The sequence below is a fragment of the Musca domestica genome, unplaced genomic scaffold, assembly GCF_030504385.1.
Source record: "Musca domestica strain aabys unplaced genomic scaffold, Musca_domestica.polishedcontigs.V.1.1 56, whole genome shotgun sequence".
Taxonomy (NCBI): Eukaryota; Metazoa; Arthropoda; class Insecta; order Diptera; family Muscidae; genus Musca; species Musca domestica.
Window position 1 is genome coordinate 2487432 of NW_026712356.1, and position 24188 is coordinate 2511619.

Sequence of the window (24188 nt, forward strand, 5' to 3'; positions counted from 1 at the left end):
GACAGGCTTTGTAAGGATCTTTAAACATTTGTTGTTAAAAACCAGCGAACAAGTTGAAGATTTTTTCAATTTGTTATTCTTCTTTTGTCAATTTTTTTCAATTTGTATTATCATATTGAATTCAGTAGATTTTTTGGGAACAAAATAAAGAATAATTTTTCACTATATACAATTTTTCACCAAAAAAACATCAAGATTAAGGTATCTTGGTATTTTTTTGCTGGTCATGATATCGATCATAACTCACGGATAAGGGTACAACCCGATTTCATATTTATATAATAATCGTATGATTTAAGCTATTTTTGGGGTCTTGGCCACTTATTTCATTTTTTTGGCCCTTATTTGGCATCTTTGTTTCTCTTCTCATAAAATTTTAAATTTTCAGACTAGGGTCTTGACCACATTCATCAATTGATTTGGCTAAAAAATTGTATATATGCTACCTTGGGGTGGGGAACCATCATACAGATAATTGCCCCATAGGAATTTATTTAAGTAAAGTCCCCACATTGGAGTATCCCCAATTCCACTTTCACATCTAATGTGTGGTCAGAAAAGAAAATTTGAATTTGTAACCCCCAAGAGAACATTGGTTGGGAACGTAGATTTGAGATGTACATCTATATGAAATGAATTGTGAAAACATGAACAAATTACAATATAAGAAATTAGCACGGGACCGAATATTTGTTGAATCGCCATTGAGTTATACTATTTGATGAAAAAAATATGGACTTTATGGGGTCTCCATCTTACAATTTAAATGGAAAATAAAATAAATTCCCATCTTTCGGTAATGGGTGTAAAATAGCTATATTTTTGATTTGGCCTTTATTTGTCATATTGGATTATTAGGGGTAGAAGAAAGTTTTCAATGTAGGTCGATGTTTCGGAGTAGTGCCCATATAAAGGTCCCTCCTGATTTTACCATATTTCAAAGGATTTGGCTAAAAATGTGTATTTGGGGGTGAAAATCTTACACAAAAATTTCAACATATCTACAAATTTTAAAATTTTCTCCATGTAATAGAACCCCCTCAAGTCCACCTTTTGGCGGACAAACATACCGACATGGTTAGGGGGACTGATGACGACTCTAATGCACAATCTAAGGTGCTAATTGGTTTAAAAAAGTAATTAACTTCGGCTATTCTTAAATCATTCAGCCCTAAATTATGAGGTGTACAAAATACAGTAAATTCCAAATTACTGCTCATTTGACTGGAAAAATTTGCTACGATTTTTACCATACTAAAAATTAAATTGATCCCTTAAATCGGGATACGATTGATATATACTTTTTAAAAAATTTGAATAGCACATCCACACATTTGAAGTCCAAGGTTTAAATATTGAAGCCCACGGCTTAAATATGGGTACAGGTATATTAAAACATTTTTAAAACACTTTTAATCGACCAGTACGTGAACACTTATATCAGTCATATCTGTGAAAAATGATGCTTTGACAAATATGCATAATAGAAAAAAACTACGGGCCGGCAACGCGGACCGGGCCAGCTAGTTTTTAATAAAAGTGATATAAACAAAAAGATTGAAGGCAATCGCATTCGCAAAACCAACACCAGATCTCAATTCAAAATACCAACAGAGTCCTCAATATAAAATGTCTGGATTCCAGCTCTATAAATTCCCTCAATACCAAACTTAGTAAGATTTAGTACTTTTTGTATGATTTTAATACTCATTTGCCAAAACCTTTCCATATTTCAATTCCAACCACCAACAAATATCGCAATAAAAAATTTCACGGTTTTACCTCAATCACTTCACCAAATACCAAATTTAGTATTATTTAATATTCTTTTGTACAATTATAGTACACATTTCCAAAATCAACTCCATATATTAATTCCAGATACCAACAGGAACTTCAATATCAAATTTGAGGATTCCACTCCTATCCCTTTACCACATTACAAATATAGTAACATTTTGTACTTTTTGTACTATTATAGTACACGTTTACGAAACCAGCTACATATATCCAGGCTACACATGCACAGCGACCCTAATACTAACTTTTAGATTTCAAGCATCATATGTTCACCCAATACTAAATTGTACCAAATACAGCACCATTTAGTACTTTTCGAAGACTTGTGGTACATATTCCTAAAACCATCTCTTTATCACAAACAGGGACCACTATAAAACAGTTCAAAATTTAGTTGAAGCTGGAATTTTGAATTTGGCTCTCTTTTGTGGTTTGTGATAAAAAGGTGGTTTTGAAAATATGTACCACAAGTTGACGCAAAGTACTAAATAGTAGTACTACTTGGTACAATTTATTATTGGAGGTGGTTTCGGAAATGTGGACTACAGTTGTATGAATATTACTAAATAATACTAAATTGAATATTGGGTGAATTGGGTGAAGGAAAAGAGCTGAAGTCCTCAATTTTGATATTGAGGTCTCTGTTCGTATCTGGAATTGAGATATGGAGGTGGTTTCAGAAATGTGTACTATAATTGCTCGAAAAGTACTAAATGGTACTAAAATTGGTATTGGGAGCATGGATAGAGCTTGAATCCTGAAATTTGATATTTAGGTTACCGATGTTATTCGTCATTGAGAAGGCCGACGTCAAAGAAATGGACAGAAGAAAACAGCAACATCAGCAGAAATGGTTCGAAAAGTAATGAAGCGACTTGAACGCGTCGCAGTGACCAAAAAATGGCTCGTAAGCTGAACATATCGCAATATTCCAAAAAGTGCAAGAACTTACACCGCAACGGAAAGAAAATAGACTCAAAAGCTAACGAGTTGCTTCGCTTGGCCGAAAGTGGTGAACTGCCGACTTTGGTTTTCTTCGATGAGAAAACATTCCTTGTCCAGCAGTTTGAAAACAAACAAAATGATTGTGCCAAAGAGGTCAGCTGAAAATGTGCAACTTCGGTTGGCCACCAAAACTCAAGCGCCGGCCATGATGGTGTGGGCCGCTATAACAGCCGATGGTCGCTCTCCGCTCGTTTTAATCGGCATCAGAATAAATGCCAAATATTATTGCGAAAACATTCTGGAGGGTGTATTAAAGCATTAGTTCGTCGCATAATTTCCAGCGCACAATGGCCACCAAAATCTCCGGATACAAACCCGTTGGACTATTGTGTCTGAAGTATTTTGGAAAGCAAGGTTGGTACTAAAAAATACTAAAGTGTCGATCAGCAAACGTTTCGACGGGAATGGGCCAAAATACCGCAGAGCAACATTCGGGCAGCATGTGACGGTTTCATTGGCCGTTAGAAGGCCATTATTCGTGCCAAACGAGACCAATTGGAACAAAACTAAACTTATTCTAAAATTAGAAGCTATTTCCGACATTTTTTTGCTTTCATTCAATAAAATTAAAAAATAAAAATTATGGCGTTTGACTTTTTTGCAGTTTTTTTTTTATTTCACCCTGTAATTGTTCGAAAAGTACTAAGTTGTACTAAATTGGGTATTGGGTAAAGGAATAGAGCTGAAATCCTGATGTAGATGTCATTGTTGGTGTCTGGGGTTGAGAAAAGGAGCTGATTTTGTATTAGGGTCGTTGTTCATGTGTAGCCTAGACATATGGAGATACTTTTGGAAATGTGTACTATATTTAGACCAAAAATACTGAATGGTATTTAGTATTGGGTGAAGGGATAGGGCTGGAATCCTAAAATTTGATATGGAAACCCGAATTGAGACGTAGAGCTGGTTTTGGAATTGCGCACTATATTTGTACGAAAAGTACTAAATTTGGTATTGGGTGAAGGGAATGGACTGAAACCCTCAAATTTGATATTGAGGTCTCTGTTGGTGTCTGAAATTGAGATATGGAAGTGTTTTGGAAAAGTGTATGTACTAGAATTGTACTATAAGCAATGGTTTTACTAATTGCCTCCTCGGTAAACTTAAAAATGAACGATTTTAAAGACATTTTGGGTGAAAAATGAAAATTTAGTGCGATGTATGAGGTATTGGTTAAGAAAAATTCACCTGCTCTGTGGACGTTATTTCATTGATTTGGATATATTTTAGTTGAGATTAGAAATCGAAAAAAATCGCGGCAACGAAATTGAAAAAAACCTTTACTCTTACTCTTAGAGAATAATTAACCTCACATTTTTGCTCTGTTCCAGAACCTGCAAAAATCTACTAGTTTTCCAATCCGGTTATCGTGGTAAACACTCTTAAATTCTTGCAATTCTGGAATATAGCATTTATCTTTCCTTCAATATTAGTAATAGTATTTTGGAGAAATTCTTAGACTTAAAGGAGAATTTCTTGATATCGAATTTTATAAGCTCCTACTTAAGGGTGGTAGTTTTTATATTGGTAGTTTTTCATGTAGCATTGTATGTGACAAGAAATACGCAGAAAAAAGTTTGATGCCAAAGATAAATAATTGGTGAATAATCGATACAATTTATAAACGTTGCCATCTTTTTTGGCAACTGCACTCCCTGATTTTACAAGAGCGTGATCTGTCGCGATACGAATTATGTTTGTATGCTAAGCTCGAAATTATTACCTGACCTTTCTCGTGGCGTTATCGTCCGAATATTGTCAAAACATTTTCAGTCTTTCATACTTTCTTCCACGATTTCCTACCGATTTTTGGAAGTTTTACAAGATCTGTAACTACAGCTTGCAGATATACTTTGATGAAAAAGAGATTGTCTAGGATTAAGAGCGAAATTCTTTCTCTCACTCTCTCTGGGAGTTTCTGAAACTACGCGCCATATTCAAGGACATAATTTTCTGATTTCAAAACTTGGGATTTCAGTAGTACCACACTGCAGCTCACAAAGACCTCTCATCCAATACTGGTGTACTTTAATAGACGTAGACAAAAATAAAAACAAACATTTTTATTAGACCGACAGACGAACTGACAACTTTGATGACCATACAACAGTGTGCGATCATCAAAGTTTATATTTTAATCCAACAAAATTTGTATTGATTTGCTTTTATATTTGTTAAGGTTGTTGTTGCTGTTGACGTTGGACATAAAACGTATGTGTGTAGGTTCGAAACGAAGCAATGTGTGTTTTGTGTTATTCGCATCCGTCGAATGTGTGACGTTAACTGTTTTGTATCAATGACCATTTCCCAAGTGGCCCAACAAGCTGTCCACCAACGAGCAGTCGTTGCGGCAGGAGGAAAAAGGAAGGAAGCTAAGCCATAATAAGAATGTCTGTTGGTGTTTATATGGTTGGAAACAAGAAAAACATATTCTGACATGCGACGTCCATACATAAATGGCAATGGGATGGATAAGTTGGACGGGTTTGGAGAGCTGTTGGAGCAGAAGAGCATGCATGGGTTTTGGAATAGTGAAACCACTTATTTGTCGAACAAATACAAGTTAATGCTGACCAAAAATAAACAGTAAAAACCACAACACTTCCAAAAATATACATCAATGGGCTTTGAAATCGAAGCAGGCCAAGCGATGGAGGAGGGAGGAAGGGATGGAGGAAGGCAGACAGACAGCCGGACAGTTAGTTACTCAAATGTACAAAGAGGAGAAGAAACACACACTTGAACCCAAATGCTTTTCCATACCCTCCACCTCCCTCCAATGTTTCATGCTTCCCTGATGAAGTGAAGTATGAAGAGGTGGTTGGGCGACTTGTGGTTGTGGCAACAACGTTAAGTACCCCAAAATGGAATCTTAAGAGTATTTGCTGGAAGAATGTACCAAGTGGTAATAGAGGAAGGAAACCAAATTTAATTGAATTTATTTCTCAAGTACTTTTATATCCCTGAACTTAGAGGCAACGGAGAAGGACAAGCAAGGAAGGACCTTGTACAAGGCAAGGCTATGTGAAAGCACAACAAAAAAAATACATATCCTAAAATGAAAAAAGACGTAGCAAACCAATATGAACAGACCACAAGTGTAATTTCGATAAGCCATTGTTGAGCATGCCCATGCAATTGTTGGAAAGCTTAAGGATCAGATCCTTTTGCTTTTATGGTACTACATCGATTGTTCTGAGTTAAGCCCTGACGTAGGAGTGTAAAGGAAAACATGTTGGATATGTTATGTATTCTACGGTGGTAAGGAGTTATAGAAGGGGTAGAAGTCATTTATCGTCTTTTGTAAAATTGAAGTCGTTTAAGTCTCCTAGCTTCGCATGAATAGAATAAAATGGTCTGTAATAATTGAGAAGTTATAGAGTGGTTCTCTCAAGTCATTGCCAAGACTGAAGAGAGCAACATGGAGATTTTTTGGAAACTAAGGAAACTTTTGGACTTTTGATCAAAGTATTCTTGTGTCATTACGTAGCACCATTATGTAATAAGCTACGAAGTACCTGAAAATCCAATCCACTAATTTTGTATGAAGTCCTTGAAAATAATATTCTTAAAAAAATCAGTTTTTTTTGAGATAGTCGTGAAAAAATACGATTTTCCCAGTAGATTTATGCCTTTTCCACAAAATTTGTTAGGAAAACATAGAAAAAAAAAAAAAAACTAAAAATTTTTGAACAGGTAGTCCTGATGTATTGTCAGAGTTAGAAAAGAAAAAAAAACGCAAATGCGGAAGACATTTCACAAATATTGAGAGTTTTGAAAGAGTTCAAAATGTAAAACTCTTGTAGGAGAGGTACCTGAAGATATTTCAATTGTAGCAACAGACTTAGAGAAAGTCCTTGAAAAAAAATTACGGTTTTAAGCTGGAAATATTAATCATGTTCTCCGAAAGACTTTGAACATTTTTTTATATTTACAGGGTGAGATGCAAAAAACTGCAACCAATTTCACACTGCTGTCATTTCTCGTCCGACAGCTGTTAAAATTATTCCAGTGACAGCTAATTATATTGTTTACAAGCGTACAAAAATATTTTCGTGAGAATTTTCCAGAAAAAAAGTTATTCGAGATCGAATTCAAGCGTGTTAGTGTGATTTCTATATATTTGGCTGGAAACCCACAAGTGGCTATCGTTAGAGCACTCCATCATTTAAATGTGAAATCTTTTGTGTCCCGTACCATCGCTCGTTACCGTGATACTGGTATCGTAGCCCGACGTCAAGGAAGTGGATGGAAGAAAACAGCAACATCAGTAGAAATGGTTCGAAAAGTAAAAAAGCGACTTGATCGAACGCAAGACTCCATTCGGCAAATATTGAAAAATGAGCTCGGGTTAAAGCCTTGAAATTCCAAAAAGTGCAAGAACTTACACCGTAACACAAAGAAAATAGACCCAAAAGAGCTAAAGATTGGCCGAAAGTGGTGAACTGCCGAATTTGGTTTTCTCCGATGAGAAAACATTCGTTGTCCAGAAGTTCGTAAACAAACAAAATTATCGTGTTTACTTGCGAAGAGGTCAGGTGAAAATGCGCACCTTCGCTTGGCCACCAGAACTCAAGCGCCGGCCATGGTGATGGTGTGGGGCCGCCATAACAACCGCTGGTCGCTCTGCGCTCGTATTAAACGACCGTGGCATCAGAATAAATGCTGAATATTAAGGCGAAAATATTCGGAGGGTGTAATAAAACCTTGGACACGCAAACATTTTGGCCGCAGACCTTGGACATACCAACAGGACTCAGCACCATCGCACTCAGCACGCGCCACCCAAGAATGGTTACAAAATGAGGCTCCTCGCTTCATTTCCAGCGCACACTGGCCACCAAAATTTCCGTATACCAATCCGTTGAACTATTGCATCTGGAGTATTTTGGAAAGCAAGGTTGGCACTAAAAAATACCAAAGTGTTGATCACCTCAAGCAAGCGCTTCGCCGGGAATGGACGAAAATACCGCAGAGCAACATTCGGGCAGTGTGTGACGGTTTCATTGACCCTTTGAAGGCCATAATTCGTGCCAAAAGTGACCAATTCGAACAAATCTAAACATATTCTAAAATTTGATGCTATATCCGATATTTTTTGATCTCATTCAATAAAATTAAAAAAAAAATTAAAAATTATGGCGTTTGACTTTGTTGCAGTTTTTTTAGCTCACCCTGTACATGCAATATATACTACAGTGTTGCAGGGTATTATGTGGTCAGCACCGACCATATATAGTTTTTGCTTAGTTGTTTTATTTTTATACCCTCCACCATACTATGGAGGGTTCATGGGGCTCTTGTCAGACACAACAGCGTAAAATGATCAGCGTAAAATTCTAAGTCGATTTGCCGATGCCCGTCTGTCTGTCTGTTGTACTCACGCTATCTTTGGAACAAATTAAAGTAGAAGGCTATAAAATCAGTAAATGAGCAATGTCGATCCACCTTTTCACATAGTCCCCATATAACGGTACCTCCTAATAGTCGGTATTTTGATGATTTTAGCGATATTTTACCGGAATTATTTCAAATTTCGTATTTGAAGTTCGGAATCGGTACTACAACCTATGACAGAAAATTTTCTACGCAGATCCACATTTTCGTATAGCCCCCATATAAAGATATTAGGTATTTTATTGCCTTTTTTCGACATTTTTACTGAAATTGTTGCAAATTTCGTATTTGAAGTTCGGAATAGGTACTACAGCCTATGAAAAAAAGAATACTTATAAAGCAACATGCCTTCGTATGGCCTCTAAAGAGTTTCATTTGAGAGGTATTTTTCTACGAATTTTTTATTTAAAAATTTTCGAGTTCCTTCAAAATCGTGGAGGGTATTAAAAAGGTTCGACCCGGCCGAACTTAGCTGCTTTTTTATTTGTTTTTTCTTCTTTAAAGCGTGAAATCTCCACAAGTTTCCCAGATTAAAGGATTTCGCATTTTCAATTTCTACATATTTAAGAAAGGACCCCTACCCTTCCCACATGAAAATATCAATGACATCTTTAATGATTTAGAAAAACAAAGATATTTTTAGAAAAAGGGCAGGAGATTACTTGACAACTGCAAGATAGTTGCCATTAGAAATAAGAACATTAAACATATTCTATTTCCAAATTATGGATAATTCCTAAAGACTGCCTACGTACCCACAGGGTATTTCTTTCCATAATAAAGCTGGAACTACTTATGTTCGTCAAATTTCCCACAATCTAAAAATAACCACACACAATATTTAACCAAATATATTCCAGCCCGCTCTTCCCCCGCTGTCGGGGGCATGTTTGCGTAAAATAGCAACAACATTTCATTGGTTCCTCGTTGAAATGAAGAAAACACAGCAGGACATTAGAATAACATTCAAATTAAAGAACTTAATTCCGGTCATGTTAGTGTTGCAAAAAAAAAAAAACATCAGCAGCAGCAGCAAAAAAAAAAAAAAACAAATTAACGACGGGGTGGTTCTAACAAAACATTTTTATTGACAAAATAGTCAAATGGGAGCGTCTTATTTGTGTAGAGCAGAGCAGAGCTGTAGAAGCTCACAGACTTACACACAAATCCATAAAAATAAAAAAGAGAAAGAACAACGAACACATAACCATATTCATATTTACACATTCATGGGCGGACATTGTTCGAAACGATAACTGAATAAATGAATGAATGAATGAACGACAGACATTTGGAGATACTAATGAATGAACATGAATGAACAATGCACATATACACACACACATACACAACAATGTTGGCACACCGCAACGAATTAGGAAGTTCTATGACCCACCAAAACAACCGGCCATCCGTTTATTTGTCTTGTGGGGGGTTTCGGTTGTTGCTGTTGTTTGTTGGCTATCATCATCATCACCATCACCACCGATGACGTTGACACACCAGCGAGCGGTCTTTTCCCTCCAATTAACAATTTGTATAATAATTTTCGTTATAATTTATGTTCTAGCTGTTTTAGCACTGCTATTCATTCCATCCACGTGCCAGCCAAGGTTTTGAGCAGTTTTTGTTGTTGTAGTTGCTGTTAATTTTCCGGTTCTTTGTGAGTGTGTGTGCGAGTGTAAGTGTGAAACGGTGGGGGGTGTGCTAGCATTGTAATTTATTTATGGCATACGAAAAAAAAACAACAATTTCTATACACAAAGGAATAATTCAACCTTAAAGTATTGAGACTTTCAGTAGAGGATTTCTGCTGGAAATAGAGGAAAATAAGCAGAGAATATTCTCCAAAAACCCCATGATTGTTTGCCGGGATGTCCTTGAAAAGCGTTCTTGTAAAATCCACGATTTTTGAGCATGAAGTCCTTTAAGTTTGTGATACATTATAAGAGATGAATGGGGAGAAAATGCCCTGTGTAAATTAGGAAAAACAGTTATTCGTTATGGAATTCAGGCGAGATAGTATGATTTCTTTATATTCGGCTTTCGAATATAAAAAATGGCTGAACATATTGCAATAGTTCCATTCGGCCAATATTGAAAAATGAGATCGGTGTAAAGCCATTGAAATTCCTAAAAGTGCAAGAACTTACATCGCAACAGAAAGAAAATAGACTCAGAAAGAGCTAAAGAGTTGCATCGCTTGGCGGTATGTTGTGAACTGCCGAATTTGGGTTTCTTCGATGAGAAAACATTCGTTGTCCCGCAGTTTGTAAACAAACAAAATTATTGTGTTTACTTGCCAAAGAGGTCATCTGAAAATGTGCACCTTCGGTTGGCCACCAGAACTCAAGCGCCGGCCATTGTGATGGTGTAGGCCGCCATAACAGCCGATGGTCGCTCTCCGCTCGTGCTAATCGACCGTGGCGTCGGAATGAATGAATGAAATGCCGAATATAATCGCGAAAATATTCTGGAGGGCGTATTAAAGCCTTGGGCATGCAAACATTTGGACGCAGACCTTGGAACGCGCCACCCAAGAATGGTTACAAAATAAGGTTCCTCACTTCATTCCCAGCGCATAATGGCCACTAAAATCTCCGGATACCAAACCGTTGGACTATTGCATCTGGAGTATTTTGGAAAGCAAGGTTAGCACAAAAAAATACCAAAGTGTCGATCAGCGCAGAGCAACATTCGGGCAGCGTGTGACGGCTTCATTGGCCGTTTGAAGCAATAATTCGTGCCAAAGGTGACCAATTCGACCAAATCTAAACATATTCTAGAATTGGATGCTTTTTCCGACATTTTTTGCTTTCATTCAATAAAATTTAAAAAAAAATAATGTAAACATTATGGCGTTTGACTTTGTTGCAGTTTTTATACCCTACAACACTATGTGTTGGGGGTATTACACGTTTGATTGGGCCAAAAATTGTGTAACACCTCTAAATATTGATTTCCCATATAGGAAAGTATATATGGATCTTCCTAGCTCGCCGAGCTAAGTCGATCTAGCTATGTATGTCCGTCCGTCCGTCTGTCCATGTTAATTTGTAATCACGCTACAGGTCGCAATTATGGCACGATCCTTGCGAAATTTTGCACAAAGGTGGGGTTAGGGAGAGAATAGAAGCCTATTTCTTTTGGAGATGATCGCCAAATGTTTAGGGGTTGAAATGGACAAATACTGAAAAAATGTCGGATTTTGCAGTAGCTATACAAGTCGCAATTATAGACCAATCGACGCGGAATTTCGCATGTAGCTAGAGTTTATGGCGGGGAAGAAGCCTACTAATTTGGGTGGTCTTCGGATAATATTTAACGGGTAAAATTGACCATATCTTTCTTGTTGAAAAAATTCAAAATTTTTCATTAAACCGCGATAATTTCAAATCCCGGCGAAATCACAAAGCCATCACAAGGTTACTTCTGACCTTTACATTGATGTTATTATCCAACAAATCGGATATATAGCAAAATATGTGCGATATATATGTCTATCAAAGGAGATATGCTTGCAAGATCTCTTATATGTCGAGAACGGCTGAACTGATTTCGACAGTTCTCATTAATTCAGAATGGCCTCTTGGCAGGAAAGAAAAAACGTCTAAAAAATTGCATAAAAATATCTCTCTAAAGATGAAAATATTGATTTTGTAAAATTTTCTCATATTTTTTCAATGTTGTCATATTTTTGGCATATTTTCATTTTGAATTAAACATTTGTTAATATTTCTACAGCTAACAAAATTAAGTAGTTAGGATATCAGGATATCATATATAGATCGCATTTATGGCCCGATCCTTACGAAATTTTGCATGGGGATAAGATGAGGGTCAGAATAGAAGTCTACTCTTTTTGGAGATGATCGCCATATATTTAGGGGTTGAAATGGACCAAAAAACTGCAAAATTGTCAGCGGGTCGTAATTATCGCCCGATCCTCACGCGAATTTGAATGGGGGTTATCGGACATTGCAAAAGCCAAGCAGTTTTGGATGGCCATCCAAAAATATTCAATGTGTGAAATAGTTTGCCAACTTTTCTAGACAAAATACGAAAATGTCCATTCCAGTGACTCTTTGGAGAATTCACAAATACAGGAAAGACGCACTTCTGAGTATTTCGTTAACGCCGATTTCGTTGAAGAATATAGTCAAATGGCTGTATTTCATATAGATGCGTTACAGTCAAAAACCAATAATAAATGTTAATCTTTTACCACTTCTGAGAGATTATAGGTCTATGGGAAATATTGGTTCCAGATCTAGGAAGACCATTTAAGTGCAACATCTACCAATAAATTGGAAATGAGCAAGCTAGTTTAAGTTGCTATTATTCGAAAATTAGGGAATGAAACCTGATGGTTTTCTTTTATTATTTGTCACAATATCTTGTGGAATTCTTTCGAGTATCTCGCCTATATAAACTGTATCGTTTATTATAGTGTTGTAGGGTATTCAACGGTCGGCCCCGCTCGACTGTAGCCTTTGCTTACTTGTTCGAATTAAAGTTGGAATAATTCGAATTACAAACCGAATAATTCGAATTTCAACTGGAATTCTCAACTTTTTTCTTCCATTTTTTAATGGAACATTTCGAATTACAGTTGGAATTATTTGAATTACAATTGGAATAATTTCGAATTACTCGTAGAATTCGTATGATTCGAATTTCAAATTACAGTTTGCAAATGTTTCGAATTACATCTGCCCAATCGCTATCAACAAAATCCAATCTAATCCAGCAATCATCCAGCAACCAAAGTCCATATTGGCTGGCACTTTAATTTCGCATCATAATTTCATTGTAACAATTGACAACTTTGTAATTAAAATGTCATTTTAGTATGGACGCAAATAATGTCGTCGTATACCGTTTAGTATTCATCAAGTGTAGTAAACACGCTTAAATGGAACTAATTATCAGCGTTTATCGTCAGAGGCCACTGCAACTGGAAGCCGTTTCAGCAACACTATTCCCACCCACAAACGCCACCACCACCAGCCATCATCCACAGCTAATGGGAATAGAAATTGAATTTCATTTTGTAGAAATTATTATCACTTTGTCATCATTGCCAGCATCGTTGGCTGTGCCATTTGCCTAAGGGGCAATATGGACAAAAAATAAAAAAAACAAAAAACAATGTCTCGGAAAACACTACAATTTCCATTTGCGCTTTACCTACCGCATCGATCGATAAATGATGTTATTGATAATGACTCTGGTGATGGATGGATGGAGGAATGAATGAATTGTTGACTACATGAAATGTAGTGGGACGGGTGAGCTTCCTCAGAGGTGTGGGAGATGACTGGCAATTGCTCTGTACTCAGCTATTGTTGTAAATTGCTTTGAATATGTACTTAATTTAAATGGCCGATCGATCGGCCGTCAGCCAAAGCAGCCAACCATTAAAACAATTTTCACTCGATTCAATGGACCCGATTGGAAGAGGACAGGAAGGAGAATAGTTACCACACCTCCAGCTACCTCTCTCTCTTCTATTGTTTAACTCCTCCAATTTCAGTGCAAGTGCAACACCCTGCCATCTGGCCATTTGATGGCCTATTCCAACACACACACTTCTAACACACTCATACACACATACAAGGATATTAGAGATGCATTGACTGACTGGCTTATTGAATTTTATCGACCACCCACGGTGTAGAATTGCAACGACCCGCAATGCAATGCCTTGCCATACGATGCGATGCCTTTCGCGCCTTCGATGACGCTAAAAGGCTTTTAGCTTTATTCAATGTTTACAAGTCAAGTCGTGGATTTTTTGCTGTTGCTGCTCCCCATCGACCACCTCGCCTCCGCTACTATTTTTTTTATTGCTGACAAGTGGTCGTACGACATTTAAGTTTGATGATGGACCAACCCGTCTAACACTTTAATAACATTTTACTGACAAGCCACTTGATACGTTAATAGTTTAGAAAGAAAAAAAACATACATAACATGGCTTGAAAATGTGACCGATTTTCTTTTGCCATGGACATTAATGGACAGAAAAGGGCATGGCAACAAGGATGGAAAACAAATTTTCAAACAATCCATAAAGTCGATATCTATACGAAATCGAAAAGTACTTTCCCATGGATGTTTCCCAGCTCCGTCAGGGGTAAAATCGGGGAAGAGCTTGTCGAGCTAGATTTTTGGAATATATTTGGGAACTTGCAGTGCCATGGATGATTTTAAGAATATTTTTGACTATTTGCAGAACCATAATCGTGGATTTTTAAAATAATATTTTTGAGAACTTGCAGAACCATAATAAGGATTTTGAGAATATTTTCAGAACTTGTAGAGCCATAATCTTGGATTTTTCTAAAAAATATTTTTGAGAATATTTTAAGAATTTGTAGAGTCATATTCATGGACTTTTAAAACAATATTTTTGAGAATTTGCAGAGCCATAATCGTGGATTTTTTTAAGGATATTTTTGAGAACTTGCAGCACCAATGTCGTGAATTTTTAAAAGAATGTTTTTGAGAACTGACAGAGCAATAATCGTGGATTTTTCAATGAATAGATTTCAAAAATATCAGAGCAATAATCGTGGATTTTTCAAACAAAAATAGTTCACAAAATTTGTAGAGCCATAATCGTGGCTTTTTCATAGAATAGTCTTCAAAATGTCCATAGCCATAATCGTGGATCAAAGAATAGTCTTCAAAAATTTCAGAGCCATAATCGTGGATTTTTCAAAGAATAGTCTTCAAAAATTTCAGAGACATAATTTAAAGAATATTTTTGAGACCTGGAAGATCCATAACCGTGCTTTTTTGAAGAATACTTTGAGAACTTGCACAGCTATAATTGGAGATGCTTAAAGAATATTTTTAGAAATAGAAGAACTATAATCGAGGGCTTTGTAAGTATATTTTCAAGCAATTTTAGGGGAATTATAGTGATTTTTTAGAGAATAATTTTTTATAATATGCAGACCCATAATCGTATTTCATTGTGGATTTTTTAAAGAATATTTTTGAGAACTTGTAGTCCCATAATCGAGATTTTTTGCTGCAGAGGGTATATATCATTTGATAGGTCAAAACGTGCCTCATCGAAATAACGGTTCTATGTTATAAAACCGCCTCTTTGGACCAAATCCGTTTCAGGACATTTGAAGTCGATCTAGCGATGTCCATCCGTTCATCTATATGTCTGTCTGGCTGGTGCGCACGGTATTTCTCGAAAGTAGTATCCGATTTGATACAAACTTGGATCATCGTAATATTATTGTCAAACTTAGATCGAGTTCGGAGATGGGCAATATCGGTCCACTCCTGGTACCTCCCCCACAAAATGTCACGTTTTCAAAGAATATAATTTAATGCACAGAAAGAGAAAGGATAATCCGGTTTTGCTCCAACTTTGCAAATCTTAAAATTTGCATCAGTGCTAGATGAGGTGCGAAAATGGACAACGTCGGTCTACTCCATCAAGTACCTCCCTCACAAAGCGTCAACATTTTGAATACTTATAACTCTTATAAAATGTGCGATTGTCTTCAAATTGCACACATCACAATATTTTTATGGACCCAAGGTTGGATGTGAATATGGAATATATCAGTCCCCTCCTTCTGGTACCTCCCCCACAAAGGGTCAATATTTTGAACATTTATGAAGCTCATAAAAGACAATTCCTTCGGAACCTACTCCATAGACGGTCAACAGTTTTGAATAATCATAACAGAATTAAAAATATATTGAAATAATCGAACATTGCGTGAGGGTATACAACTGTCGGCAAAACCGACTGATGCCTTTTAATTTGTTTTAATCACAATCAGAACCATAATTATGCGTTTTTTTTTTTTTAAACAATCGGGTTTAAGATCTTTCAGAGCTCTAATCCTGAATTTCCAAAATATTTTTAAATATTAAAATATATTTAGATATGATTTTTCCTCTGTCATTAGAAATGCCATTCTATTTTCAGAATCCTTCCTACATTTATTGAATCTAACCCAAATATATCACCACATAGCTATGGAATCCTCATTTTATCTTTACACAATCTCATGTGTATCCTAATGGGTTCGCTTAGCACCACGTACATTTTCTTTCCAAAAAGATACTCTAAGTCATAGCGATCGCAATACGAATGATAACGGACGGATGCATACATTGTCGTGGTGACAAGTGTGACAGCCAAGAATGGGTCACTTAAAGAAAGATGCACTTCGTCGCAGCAGCAAGTGGGTGGCGTATTTCAACTTTGTTGCAGTAAATGTTGATGCAAACAAACATTTGTCATTCAGTGTCAAGTCAAGTGGTGGTGGTGGTCAGTTAAGAGCTGTCCTGTCATTGATTTGTGGTGCTGAGTGAGGTAAATTGTGAAATGAGATTATCGCACAGGCACCATCATCTTCGGCGTTGTTCGACAGACGGGCAGGCAAGCAAGCTTTTGTGGAGGAACTTGAATCTCGAGAGGATGTTTTGTGTTTGTTAATAAGTGTATACATGTACATTTCAATTTTTACCCACTAAGTATGCGATGTGCTATCGCCAAACCATTGCTGTATTACATTTTCGACCAGTTTACTTGTCAAGACAATTTTCTGCACAAACAATTTTCTGTCTTTGGCTGTAGTATCCATTATTTGGAGTTAGAAGGCCAAATTTGAAATATTTCCGGTGAATAATGTCGGGAGGTACCGTTATATGGCGACTAAACGAAGACCTAGACCAGCACAGACAATTTTCCGTCATAGGCTGTAGTATTCATTACGAACTTCAAACACCAAAATTCCGTTGAATAATGTCGCTAAAATCATCAAAATACCGAATTTGGGAGGTACCGTTATATGGGGGCCTTCGAAGACGTTGACTTATAAAGACAATTTTCTGTCTTAGGCTGTACTATCCATTACGAACTTCAAATATCAAATTTAAAACATTTCCGGTGAATAATGTCGCATATATCATCAAAATACCGAAAAAAGAGAGGTACCATTATGACTTATGACTTATTTTCAATACCAAAAGTCCTGCAAACATAATACACATTTGAGTAAAATTTTATCAACCTACTTCATTTCGTTGGAAAGCTAGAGTGATTTCGACAGACGGACAGACAACGCTAAATCGACATAGAATTGTATGCTGATCAAGAATATATATACTTTGTGGGGTCTAAAATGTATATTTCGAGGTGTTACAAATGGAATGACAAACTTAATATACCCTCCATACTATGGTGGACGGTATAAAAACATACAAACATATCTCCTTACATAGCTATTTTCCTTTGGTAAATATTTATTTAAAAAACAACAACAACAAATGCTTTCCCTGACTACTGGTGATAATGGAAGAATTCCAGCGGCTGTGGCATCAGTTAAAACCGAGACTGCCAAAACGCAAAGGTTGATGTTTTTGTTACTTTTCTTGTTGTTAAGTGAAGAGGGTGGAGTGAGTGGTTGGTGAGTGGCGCACTTAAGATGACGATGACAAATAGAGATTAGAATAACCGAGAACGCTGAAGATTAGAACATAATAGCCAAGATATATACTTTGTTGTATTTGGTGAAGGAATGATAACATCGCCCATGGGGTATGCGGTATAATGCGGATAAAGGTATTTCATTTGAAATTCTCTGGGAATTTAGCCTTTTTTTTTTTTGTTTAAATTCCAGGAGATTTTTACTTCCACTATAAATGGCTTATGCGATTTGGCTAAAGAAACCGATTAAATCATAAAGAAAAAGTTGAAAATTGTTTTAAATGTATAAATGATTAAAGTAAATAAAAAGAGGGAGTTTATAATTAGTTAAGTGTGGCGGTGCGTCATTTTAGTGTCAGGTAAGGATTAGCATTTCTCAGAGAGTGAGAAATTTCAGATGAAACCAAATTAGGCATTTTGTGAAACGTCAAATAAGAACTTGAGATATGGTTTTCTGTCTTCCAAACGAAGATAATTTACTTTGAGTGTTGGTATGGTACTTTTATTAAGAGTAAGCTACAGTTTTTAACCTAATGGTAATGCCGAAGTTAGTTTGTTTATATTGCCTTTTAATGGATTATTCGGTTCATACAAGAATGTAATGCAATGATTTAAACTAAAGCTACATAATTCATATCTTTTCATCTTTTGTTTAATGATCTGAGAGTTTCGCACTTATATCTTCATACACATACATCTGCTTATTTGTTTCTCTTTTATTATTTTCGCATTTTACTCTCACTACTATTCACTTGCTATCTTCAGCAATTTTTGCATTTTTGCCAAGAAATTATTGTAATTTGCTTTTCCTTCATCACCCCCTCATTAATGGTCATTCAAGTTGATCAACCTTGACCTAATGTGAAATTTAATATCAAGTACATATCGGTCATATGAGATAGGCGCCTATCAACAAGCAATCTCTAATGAAACTTGGTTTATCAATAATGCATCACACAAAAAAGAACAACAATAATAACACATTTATTGCTACACTTCTTTGGTTGTTTGTTTTGTTATTTTTATTATTATTATTATCATTATTGCTTCTTTCAATTTTATACTGGTGCTCAGCACAAAAATTCAACCGGTATATGTGTGTGTGTGTTTGGTGAGTAGAGTATCACCTACCATTTATTGTGAGAACAAAAACAAAGAGACGCAATAAAATAGGGCCATACAATGTAAACAAAAAAAACAGCAACAACAACTGTAAACCAGTTAATTGTGGGTGTGTTCAAAAGAGGTGCACTCATTAAAGGGAGCATTAAATGCTCACACTATACCACACAATACCGCTGTAATGACAGTAAGCAAGAGAAGTACAGAGTTATTGATTTAATGAATTTGCAAATGACTTATTTGTTTTTATTCCAGGGAGCAAATTTTGTTTTTTTTTATTTCTAGCTGAGCACTAATGTCTTTTGAACTACAAGCCTCAATCCCTAGGGCTGGAGTGGGCAGGATAATGTTGCAAATCTTGACGGCATAGGGAGAAAGGTAGTCAAATATTCAGTGTATGACGTGATAGTCGTCACTACTTTAGCGGTGCTCAAGAACGAAAGCTCGCTCACCAGTCTATTTCTCTTTGCTTCTAGAAATTGTCAAGAAATCAGTGTTAAAACATTATTTTTTCCTTATTTGTTAATTACATTACTTAATCAATCAATACTTCTGGACCAAATTTAAAAACAATTGAAATAAATCATAGAATATAAAGAAAACAGAATATTAATTTTCTCTTAAATGTTCTCTTTTGAGAACTCATGTGTTTAAGCAGGGCTGCTATTTCTAGATCTTGTATATAAACGAAGGCCTTAAATTGCACTTTAAACAGAATAATGAACATATAAAATTGTCGACTACTAGAATATATTGACCGTATCGTATTACAGGTTGGGATGATATGCTTTAGACATTAAAATTTATACGTTTTTAATCTGAATCAAACTATCCCTTAGTACTTCATATTAAATAAAAATGAAGTCATTTCTCCGAAATCGCTGCAAAATGCCTTTAAAGTACACTATAAAAAGACAATCTGGGGTATAAGAAATTCCAAGTGGATTTGATAGCATTCCGTTTGCCGATCATACCCTCAAGAATGTTTGGGGTTCTCAAACTAAACTTTTTAAGGTCCTTAGTACAAAACTTTAATCATACAATGTTTTGAGCTATATTTCATAGAATTTAATATAGCTTTGGATTACTTCAAGGATTACTGGTATAAAAAAATGGGTCACGTTGGCAAACAATGTGTATAAAGTCCACATAAGGGTAAACTCCGATATCAAGAATTTTTCTCTTCAAATTCCGCCAAACATTAGTATTTTGAGTTCTTAAGATATTGAAACCCTTTTTGTCTCGGTTGAGGCTTAAAATGGACAGCTAAAACAATTGTCAAATTATCAGTAATATTTTATTGTATAGCGTCCACATAAGGGTAAACTCCGATTTCAAGAATTTTTTCTTCAAATTCCGCCAAACTTTGGTATTTTGAGTTCTTAATATATTGAAACCCTTTTTGTCTCGGTTGAGGGTTAAAATGGACAACTAAAATAATTGTCAAATTATCAGTAGTATTTTCGAATATTTTATTTAATTAAAATTCATAAATGCCAAGGAATCACAATCCGACAATTTTAACAAAAAGTTGAAGAAGGCTGATCTTTATTCCTCTATTTAGGTTACTTTGCAATGTTACCACTCAACTTGGCCTTACTTTCATAATCTACTATGATTTTCCTGTATTTTTATAACCTACACCACAAGGAGGTAATATTATTATGTCTTTGTGCATTTTTTTTTTTTTGTAACAGGCAAAAGGAAACGAGATAGACCTACAGTTCCTTTTGATGATCTGCATAGAATCACATTCTGAGTCGAGTTATGCATGTCCGTCTGTCTGTCAATGTATTTTTGTAAACAAAGGTCGAATTTAGGATGAACCCAATAGACGAATAGGTCACCGAGTGGAGTGGTTGTTTACACAACCACGCATCCTTTAACCTATCCTAACAGGCCACACTTATTGCTGCTGTCATTTCTAAACCACTTGACCGACAGCTGTTAAAATTATTTCAGTGACAGCTGATTATATTGTTTACAAGCATACAAAAGCATTTCGGTGAGGATTTTCCAGAAAAAAAAGTTATTCGTGATGGAATTCAAGCGTGATAGTGTGATTTCTTTATATTTGGCTGGAAAACCACTACTGGCTATCTTTAGAACACTCCAGCATTTAAAAGTGAATTAAATTTTTCGTTCGTTGCCGTGATACTGGTAGCGCAGCCCGACGTCAAGGAAGTGCAAAAAAAAGAGAGCGAAAAAGTGGCTTCGCCGAATTTGGTTTTCTCCGATTAGAAAACATTCATTGTCCAGCAGTTTGTAAACAAGCAAAATGATCGTGTTTACTTGCAAAAGAGGTCAGCTGAAAATGTGCACCTTGGGTTGGCCACCAGAACTCAGGCGCCGGCCATGGTGATAGCCGATGGTCGCTATCCACTCGTATTAATCGACCGTGGAATCAGAATAAATGCCTTGGGTACGCAAACATTTTGGCCGCAGACCTTGGACATACCAACAGGACTCAGCACCATTGCATTCAGCACGCGCCATATCCAGCGCACAATTTCCACCAGACTATTGTGTCTGGAGTATTTTGGAAAGCAGGGTACCGCAGATACCAAAAATAGCAAAATACCGCAGACCAACGTTCGGACAGCGTGTGACCGTTTTATTTGAAGGCTATAATTCGTGCCAAAGTTGACCAATTCGAACAAATCTAAACTTATTCTAAAATTTGATGCGGAAATTTCGGAATTTTTTGCTTTCATGCAATAAAATGTATCATAAAGTCGGCCCGCCCTGATACAATATTTCCAATGATCTTTGGCGGGTGTCAGTCTCCAAAAGCGAAGAGAGATTTGACTTTTAAATGATAGATGTGGGCAGCCTTTGTCCGAAATTTTACAAAGCGGCTATGCGAGGCACTAATTGTAAGCAGGCAAATACCTAATATCATTTGAAATGACTTTGTGGTTAGTTTCAGACCTTCAAACTCGTTTAAAGCATGTGAATCTATAATATCATTCGAAATATTTGCTATGATCTTTGGTGGGTAACCGGGATATTATAGACTTGATTTTTAAATGATAGAAATGGACGGCTTCTGACTATAGTTTTACTAAAATAGGATAGGTAATTAAAAAAGATTTTTAATTAATATGATTTTACTCATATTGTATAGGTTAAACTGATTTCAAAGCAGACCTTCGATTTAAGTCTTTCCGATAACAACAGCGGCTACGCGAGGCACAAATTGTATGTATAACCCTAGTTGCGTTCTAAATATTTGCTATGATCATTGCTGGGTGACCGGCCTTCAACCGGAGTTACATAAATAACTTTAACGTTAAGTAACCATAACCATAATTTTACTAGAATCTAAAATATGAGAAATATTTAATTGTATTAATTTTACTCGTGATCTGTACATATTTACATCTGATTTTAAGGTATTTTAAACATCAAACATTCCTTCCTTATTAGTCATACCTTATGTACCCAAGTTTAATTGTCAAAGCTTCTTGAAAACGGCCACTTAACAGACGGGGCAATATTTGCAAAACCGGTTTGGTAATGAAAGAAAAAAATAACAGTGATCCTGCCTTCAAAATCCACTATTCTCTACATTTTCTTCTTATAAGAATGCACAAGAACGTGATGTCAAACAGGAATCTCCAATGCCAACCTTTATCGAGACATGTCAAGTTATATTCATGTGCACCATTCATGGTACACAATTTTGAGACCACCATTGGTTTTTTTTAATTTTTCAAATAGCATTCTTTTTATAGACTCCCCATGTTTGAATCATGGATCCAATACTAAAAGGAAAAACAAATGTAAATACTCGCTATGAGTATACAGCCCTGTCGGGGCACTAGACAAGTACATTAACTTCTAACCGGTACCATGCAAAAGGGGTAGTAATCCAAAATCCTATTGGATTGCTCTTTATGGGTTTTTGTTAGCAGTTTCAAGTATTCCTTTCAAATACAGGGGGTGCTTTATGTAGAAGTAGAAGTTGAGCACTTGTCTGCAATGCAAATGAGAATTACTTTGTTAAGGGATAAAAAATAAATTTTACATTATTTACCAGCTAATAAATATGTATGTTTTTTTAAAAATAAATTTACTTTTTTTGCTGGTGCCTCGATGCGCGTGATTATAATGCACGGGAGCACGTCGTAAATATATTTCTGCTGCAGTTGTGTTGTAATATTTACATTTCTTGTTGTTGGTGGCTGGCTGGCTGGTTGTCTGCTGTCGTCGTCGGCTTTTTTGCGATATTGCTGATTTTTCTTCTTTTTGATGTTATTATTATTTTTGCTCTGACCACTTTACACTTTTAGGTGTTTTCTCTTGTGCTTGTTTTATTTCTTGTAATTTTGCTGAATTTTTGCTGTTGCTGTTATTATTTTTTTATATTTCACTATGTTTCCATCTATCACTTGTTTCTTATATGCCCTCACGGCGTTTTTTTCTTTTGGGTTGGTTGCCTCGTTTGTTTGCTCACTCACTCACACGCTCACTTTACAATCGACGGCTGGCTACGGCAAACACACAAACACATGAACGCACACGTATACTTTGGTGCCGCACCACAGCAGTAGTAGCAGCAGCAGCAGCAAACATACAATAATGCAACAACAAACACCACCAATAAATATTCCAAAAGAAATGAAATTTACACAGGTGATTGGCACTTTTTCTTCAGAAATTGCACACAACAACTATAGTAAAACAGAATTCCACACACAGAATTTTTGTATTTTTTTTGTATCGGCTATGGGTTTGCGTTGAGGGTTAAAACAGAATTTCTTTCTTAGTGGATTTTATTTATTAGCCTCACTCACTGGTGCTCATTTATATTCACATTCGCACCATCCCAAGCAATCTTCATCATACATGTATAACATTTCAATTCCCAGCGAAAGGCCTTATAATTCTTTACTTTTGTCGATTTTTTATTCACTTTCCACGATGTCAACGAAAGCTACCGAACTGCGCGAGTATTTTTTTTCGACCAAGGGTTGGCGTTTTGATATTAATAATTTATTTATTTTTTTTTTTAATTTCTCACTTATCGACCTGTATGTACTGGCGTTCGCGTTTTTGACTTGACGGACCGAACAAATGTTTACAAATGTAGAAATGGTTAATGTTTCGTTGATGGTTACCCATTGCCCCGAAATAACCGGTAGTCGGCCAGTTTCCATTAAAAAGTCTCTCAGTTATGCTCTCTCCTATGAAAATGTGTGAGAGTATTGTGGAATGTATTTATTGTTGCCACATTGTATTGCATTTATAGCTAAACCACTATTTACACCATACAAATAAAGACAAGTTCTAGGGAATGGAGCCCTTTTGTAATGTTTGTCCGCATTAACCCTTATAACATGTTATGAGTTTTAGAAGGTGGAAGTAAAACCACATCTATACAAAACGT

The 24188-nt window shown here is 36.1% G+C and overlaps 1 protein-coding gene across 3 annotated transcripts in view; it reads right to left on the reverse strand.

The window, feature by feature from the left end:
• Positions 1 to 23883, reverse strand: part of LOC101901760 (G protein-coupled receptor kinase 2) — a 353962-nt gene extending 330079 nt beyond the window's left edge. For all 3 annotated transcript variants that reach the window (XM_059128652.1, XM_059128650.1, XM_059128651.1), the window contains exon 1: positions 22876 to 23883. The gene's annotated coding sequence lies outside the window, so the exon portion shown is untranslated. The remainder of the gene's footprint in view (positions 1 to 22875) is intronic.
• Positions 23884 to 24188: the final 305 nt, after the last annotated feature.